The sequence below is a fragment of the Rhinolophus hipposideros genome (assembly GCF_964194185.1).
Source record: "Rhinolophus hipposideros genome assembly, chromosome: 10".
NCBI lineage: Eukaryota > Metazoa > Chordata > Mammalia > Chiroptera > Rhinolophidae > Rhinolophus > Rhinolophus hipposideros.
The window spans coordinates 78,588,966-78,596,849 of record NC_138056.1 but is presented as its reverse complement, the minus strand read 5'-3'; positions in this window follow the sequence as shown (position 1 = coordinate 78,596,849).

Genomic DNA, 7,884 nt, shown 5'->3' with positions numbered 1-7,884 from the left:
TACTCCCTAGTTGAATTTGTAGATAGTCTGGGATATATTTGACTTAGGAGTCAAATCTCATTACAAAGAGAATGAAAAGAAAAAAAACAAACCCAAACCACAGACAGAGTGATGCGTTGAATACAAACGGCTGTTGGTACTTTTATCATAGAAGCCTGTTGTCATTTTTATCCTTTATAAAATTTTTGTCGCCAAGAAAGGCAGAATTACATTTTTTTTCTTCCAGATTGAGTTGGTATAGTGTGTTCTTGGTTATCAAAACACTCATATAGTTTTGGGATTTTGAAATAGTAAATATTCATATGTGTGAAAAAGCTTGATACATAACTATACAATCTTAATTACATAAAAATGGAAGCTTAGTTGTGTAGATACACACAGGACCTAGAAGGACACATCAAACCAAACTGCTTGTGATTATGACTTTGTCTTGTGTTTTCACTTTCTTATTATATGCACATATTAACTTTAAAAAAATAAATGTTATTTCCAAAACCTAAAAAAAAAAAAAAAAAAAAAAAAAAGGCTGTTGGCCTGGGAGTCGGTACTACACAACTAGGCTTTAGTCACTGATTTGGGAAAAATCACGATTCTCAGCCCCATTTTCTTCATCTGTAAAGTAGGTGTAATAATCACCTCATAGCTGACTTCAGAGTTTTATGATATATACCGGAGGGAATGCTTGAAAACTACCAAGTTTACACAAAAGGCCTGTACAAAATGGAGAAAAAATATCTAGTTTCCAAGACAATGTATTATTTAATTCAAATAAAGCCACACACAATCTGATTTCAGCAAAATAAAGTTATTTGAATGGTCTTTTGGGTCTAATTTTGACAGGATTTGGTCTATATATCTTTTACTTCAGATATGAAGCTTAATGACCCTATGTTTGTTCCAAAGAAATCAGTGTTCCTAGAATTGTGTGTGATGTCTTCTCTCTTAGGAAAGCCCAAGCTATTCACCAATTTACCGAGTGTTTTCTGTATCAGGCATTGTGTGCTGTTGGGTGGGCGGAGAGAAATACTTACAAAATAATTATAATGCAAATGTGCTAAGTACAAGAGAAATATGACTAGGATATTCGGAAAAACACAGAAAGTGTCAATGCCTTGTGAGGGTGGGAGGGAGTTAAGGATGTCAAGGTGACACATAAACTGAGGTAAGGGTGTGTGGTGATGGCAAAATGGGCAAGAGCAATCAGGCATAGAGAGCAAGTGTAGAAAGAGGAGTGTGAAGAAAGTAACGGTAGGAAGTGAGCCTGCAGAAACGAAGTGAATAGGGCTCAGTCATGAAGTTTCTTGTGTGCAAAGGCATTTGGACTTCATTCTATCAGTACTGAGCCATTGCAGGCTTTTAAGCATGGGCATAGTGTGGTTAGACTTGCATTTTCCGGATAGACTTTTCCGGCTTCTGTGTGAAGGGGGTGGACTTAAGAATCACAAAACTGCAGGGATTCTAGAGTAATTCCAGCAAGAGTAATGATAAATAGGAGAGCAAGGAGCAGACAAATTTGGAAATTATGTGGATGTGGGAGGGAAAGGAGAGGGAAGATTCAAGGGTGATTCTCCAGTTTCCACCATGGGGTTAGTCTGGAACATAAGGTCCAGAGCCAGCACGTTGATGGTAAAGAAACCAAGAAAGAGAATGAACGAAATTTCTTGGGAACAGTTTGAAAGGTAGAGGCCTATAATGGCACACATAGAGACAATGTGTCTGGCGCATTGGAATAAACAGACCATGCGACTCCCAAGGGCTGTGAGAATCAATATCTTGAGAACTCCTACAACGCCAATTCCTGACACACTGGTTGGAAAGCTCTGGACTCCAAGGCTAAAGATGGAAGCCTGGGAAACATCCCCACTTGAAGAGTTGTCAGAGGAAGAGAGGACTTGTGAAGAAGAAGGAACCAGTTGGAGAAGAACCAGGAAAAACCGGAGAAATAAGGCATCACAGAATCAGGGGAAGAGATTTCAAGAGAGAAGGAAAAAATATGAAATGCAGCAGAATGATCCAGGGAGATGAAGACAGCAAAGCATCAAATACTTTCAGTTCAGTGTTGGTGTTAGACTTCAGCAGTGGCAATTTTGGACGTGTTGGGTAGCTAGAACCTTGCTCCATATGTCTGATCTCCTCTCCCAATACTCTCCCCTCACAGATAATAATGTCAAGGGAAAAGGTGGAGACAGGGAAAGAAACTACTTATTATTGAAGTTTGAATGAAAAAGGGAAGCAGGAGGTTGGATGATAATTGGAGAGAACTCCAGGGTCAAGGAGAGGTTTGCTTATGTTTTTATATCTACCTATGGGTAGATATTTGAGGGTATTTAAATTTGAGGATGTTTAAACAGGACAGAGGAAGGGACTAAAGATTTAGTAAAGAGGGAGAAAATGGTGGAAGTATGTTTTAAAAAGGAAGCAAGAAAATGGGATCAAGGGACAAATTGGCTCTCAGCCACTGAAACTGGAATAAAGAAGGGCAGGGGAGAGTGGCGACCGGGTGGACGGCCCAGTGACGAAGACTCCTCTAGTGCCCCTAGAAGCAGCTTGGTGCAGGAGAATGACTCAAGTACAAAATGTCAGAACACGGCAGGGGACAAAACCAGATAGACAAGTCAAAGAGAGAATACACAACAGTGGTCCTTGAAGTCTGATCTCCGGACCAGCAGCAGCAGCTAGAAACGTAGACATGCAGATTCTCAGGTCCTCCTCCCGATGTACTGAGTCAGAATCTTAGGTGTGGGGGCCCAGCAATCTGTATTTTAATAAGCCCTCCAGGAGACTGATGTTCTCTGAAGTTTGAGAACCACAGGTATACAAAAGAGTAAGGACTGTATATGGTTTCTGTGGAGGTGGGGGCCAAGTCTCGCCTAGGTATCCCTGGCTGAGCAAAAAGGGGAACATCTGACTGGTTGATGCTGGCTGTGGACTTAGGAATGAGAAGGAGAAATGGGTGGGAGTTGAAGAGGTTCATACTGGATCTGTTGTGTGTTGGCAGTCTTGGTTTCACTTTTTTTTGGAAGGGCTTTTTAATTGATGATTTCAATTTGGATGCCTATTTATGCTTTATGTATATGCCAAAAAGCCTAGAGGAAATACACCTATTCTAAATAAGTTTAACAAATAACCACATGGTAATAAATAGAGGGATAAAGTTCATGAGACGGCAAATAACCAGATCAACACTTCTGAAGTTTTGTCATAAAACAGTCTGTCTTACGTACTAGTTGGCACCAACTTAGTGCAAAGTTTGGGGCTATATATGCCGCAGGGGATGCAAAATAAGTTTAGAACACATAACAGATGTACTCCAAGAGATCCTATTTAGGTGAGAGAAATAAGACATTCACATGTGAAAGAGTAAGGGAGGGGAAGAGTATACTTTGAATTGTTGATGGACGTTTTGTGGGAAGGGATGGGACTTAGGTTGGACTTAGAAGGATGTGGATGGGTTAGGAGGAGGAAGAAAGGTATTGCAGACATCAGGCATGGCATGAGCAAAAGCAGAGGCAGGTAGGAGCAAGGCACGTGTAGAAAGGGTAAGGAACTAGTGTGATTGTGGTGGCTTAATTGTACATCTACGAAATAGCTCTAAAACTATGGTAATTGAAGCTATGAAAATCAAGTTTTCCAAGGAAGACTTTGTATCAAAAGAAGAGTAGAAATCCAAGCACTGAGTCTCAGGAAAATGCTACAGTTCTGATGCTCAGAGGAAGGCAGGGGACAGGGAAGGTTGAGGGGGGCAAAGGAGAGGGGAGGTCAGAAATGTAGGCAGGTAATGTACCAGAGTGGTAGCATCAGGGAAATGAAAGAAAGAGGGAGTATAGAGAAAGATGAATAACTCGTGGTGTGGTGTCAAGTAGCTGGCACCTAGTAGGTGTTTAATAAATACTTGTGAAGTAAATAAAATGCCTCAGAGAAGCTAAGGAAAATGAAGGCCCAGAAAACCATAAGGTTTGGAAAGGTACAGATCTTTTTTAAAAGTGGGAGAACAATTTCACAAGAGGTAGGAATGAAACCTTTTCTCTGGTGGTGAGTAAACAGGGGCAATGGGGATAAACCATATTCTGAAGCTGTGGTACATAAGAGAAAATACCAACAGTTTACATAGCACATAAGATGAATTAAAATAAATTGTAACTAAACAATGGAACACAGTACAAATTCTTTAAATGATCATCTATAATATTCTTCATGTTTTTGAGAATTCTGACAGTGCCTAAACCTACCCTGCCCTCCTTTTTTGGAGAGGAGTGATATTCAGAGTTTTAAAATGTTACCAGTATTCCTACTCCCAAACATTGTTTTCCCTATGCATTGTGTCTATTTAAAGACTACACACCTGCATAAACCAGGAGAGGGTGAAGAGTTTTTATTCAAATACTCTAGATACAAACTTGCATTCAGATCAGTTGTTGAGAAAACAAAGACATGTGTTTCCGGAGAGAAGATACAAGCAAATTTATTAATAAGAATCAATTTAACCTTTAGAATTTGGAAAAAAGATTTGTACTATAGTATTATGACTGTATATATATATGTATGTGTATATATATATATATATATATACACACACACACATATATATATATATATATATATACATATATATATATATATATATATATGCAGCAAATTGTCTCAGTCACATCCTCTCCTTATTCCTCCTGTCTACTTTGCTGAATTTGGCCCATGGTAAAGTTAATGGTGCTGTTGCTTTCATATTGTTTTTGAAAAGTAAACATTTTCTGTATCAAACCAAACTCTATGTTCTGAAATTGAATATTTAAAATACAGGTAATTCCTAAACTGCTTTTAGTTTTTAAGTATCAAATACATTTATGGAATTTGAAGAACCTTCTTATTTTATTATTTTTTGATGACATTCTATTCTTTGGAATATATGTTTTTTTCTTTTAAATTCTATAGAGTCTCTAAACAGGTTTTGTTACATGGAAATAAAGCGGTAGTTCAAAACAACAACAACAACAAAATACAGCAAAAAAGCCATACTGTAAATTGAGAAAAGAACAGTTCGTGTTTTGAATTACATCATTAGACAATGGCAGATTTAAGATAATAGGTGATATATCTCTGAATCGTAGACCCTCAAGGTACAGAATATAAGCACACTACTACTCAAGACAGAGCAGAATAAAAATCCCGAATGATGGCTTATTGGTGGACGGTGTCCATGCTGGTTCTATTTCTGTGGGTCAGGGAAGTGCTAAGAACAGGTTCTAAACAGCCCAGTGGCAATGCAGGGTGTTGGTGTGCCATGTGGCTCGGCTCTATGGGTGCCCTGCTCCTCACGTCACTAACCCAGCTCAGCCTGCCTTGCTGAGCATCAGAATCCCCTCAACCAGGGGAGGTAGATACCCACTGAGGAATCTGATATACGTCCGCACCCTCTAGAGGCTCAGCATTTGTGGTTCCACTTCTGATTTGGGGAAATGATATCATATTAATTTTATTATGGGAAACTTCCACGAGAATACAAGGAAAGGCAAGTTCAGCTACCAATCTTGAAATATTCAAAACATTAATTATTAAGCAGAAAATAATATATACCACTTATGAAACCTCAACTGGAATAGAGACTGAAACTTTTAAAGGAGGAAGGCCAAATTAGTTAAGCTGTTAGGATTTTGTAGAAGTTTGGTTTGCCAATACAGCAGACATCCACAAGCGAACCTTTTCTTCTACCTTTTAAGCCCCGTAGCAGGATCCCAAACCTTAGTATTTCTGTCAATAACCAGTTCCATGCTGCAGAAAGCAGATGCATTTATGACTCTTGCTATCTTCTTATTTTTTGAGATCAGACTTTGAAAAGCTGTGATGTTTTAAAAAATAGTATTTTTTCTTTTAAGGTATTTTACAACACATTTTGAAATATGTCTCTTGTCATTATTTATTCACATTTAAAACGCTAACTTTCTAATCTCAGATTTGTTCCTAAACAAATTCTATGTTGACACTAACATTTGTATCTTCAGAGTGAACAAACTGAGAAAGATATATAGTTAGAATTCATGAAACAGTGGCTCAAGCTCTTCCTCATCTTCTGTATGTGGAAAGTCCTTCATTTTTAGCCTAAGAGCCTAAAGCAAGATGCATGAATAAAAGCTGTTTCAGGTTCTATATAAATGTGAATTCTTCTGCACTTTTCTTAAAATTCAAGGTTAACTAAAAGTTGTTACATTTAACAAAAAAGTTCACTATACTGAAAAAGAATGCTTTAATATCCAAGTCCTCATTTTATAAATATAATGTTCAATAGAGTTGATATTTCAGAATAAGTACATACCTAAACTCTATGCAGCAAAGTAAATCTAACAATTAGTAATTAAATGTGCCTAGAATTATGAAAATGTTACCAAGAGTTCTAAATTGTTGGTCCCTGGTCTGTGTTTTTAAATTTTTATATGTCCTAGACAGAGTTAAGGATATTTCTTCTTGTCCTTTGCTTTATGTTATGATTTTCTGATATCAAAAATAAACATTAGGATTATTAAAGTCTTTTTTTTTCTAATTTTAATAATTGACATTGACTCACCACTTTCCATACTGGATGGTTCTGGTGAATTTCCTTCTTAATGGCAACGTAGGGTTTCTGGTGAATGGCGTATTCTCCTTGATCTCCTGGAAAGGTCAGCCAGATACTGATGGGAAAGGCTTCTGTGCATGGTAGTGATGCTTCTGAAATGACTTGCTTTAGATTTGATTAAATGCAAATCCTTTGGTGTCTGTTTCTCTACAATTTGCATCCCCAATGTAGATTATATATGAAGGTACTTTTTTCCTCCAGAAGATTTTTATTCAGTAACAATGAGTTTCCATTAGGAACAAACTCCTTTAAAAGTTTATTATGGAAACAAAGAATTGATTATTTTTTATGAATAACAGTGGTATTTCTATCCCTTTAATTTAGAATTAGGTTTTAAAAAATAGATTGTCTGAAAAAGCCCGTATTTCCCAGTAGGAAATAAAGGCACAATGCCTGGAATATTTAGATTATGGAATGATTTTTTAACAGCTAGCCATCTTTCAGATGGAATCTCAGGAAGACATTTTTATTTAGGAATAAAAATCAAAATGAATGTCATCTTAATGCAATCGGATAGCCTTTTTATTATATAACAAAACCTAAACATATGATAAGTAGCAGAGGTTCCTAAACATTGTCGAGTTGGTTAAAACTCCCTTTGTCCAGCCCCTATCCCCATTCTAATACAAAATCTTTTGAAGTAGGGCCCAGATCGCTGTATTTTAAAATAAACATTCTGATTTTTGTTTTTAAAAGGGCCTTTTTTGATGCACAGTCATGTCGTGAACTCCTCTAGAGCAAAATTTAAAGAAACCGATTTAGGTACTTTCTGATATTTTCCTCTTCATCTTTATCCACAACTGTTTAATGTAATGTAACCTAATCTTGGTTCTGTCTCCTGATCCTAAACAGTTACTTACTGACATCTTCCTAGTCAGTGTGGATTTGTGTAACACTTGGTATTTCAGAGTTTCAAATGGGTATCATCTAGTGTTTCCTCCAACCTGGCTCCCTGCATCACATGTCCTAATCACGTCAGATCCATGGAATTTAGAGAGCAGTTGCTCTCAGGGTGTGTTCTGGAGATCCCCAGGTGTCCTGGAGACTGATTCAGAAGACCGACGAAGTCCAAACTAATTTCATAATAAAACTAATAGGTTATTTGCCTTTTTCTCTCTCATTCTCCCTTGAATGTACAGAGGAGTTTTCTAGAGGCTACATGACGTGTGACATAGTAACAGACTGAATGGAGAAGTAGATATGAGAATCCAGCTATTTTCTATGAAACCAGACATTTAGGACATTTGCAAAATTGTAAAACAGTGCCACCCCTCTCG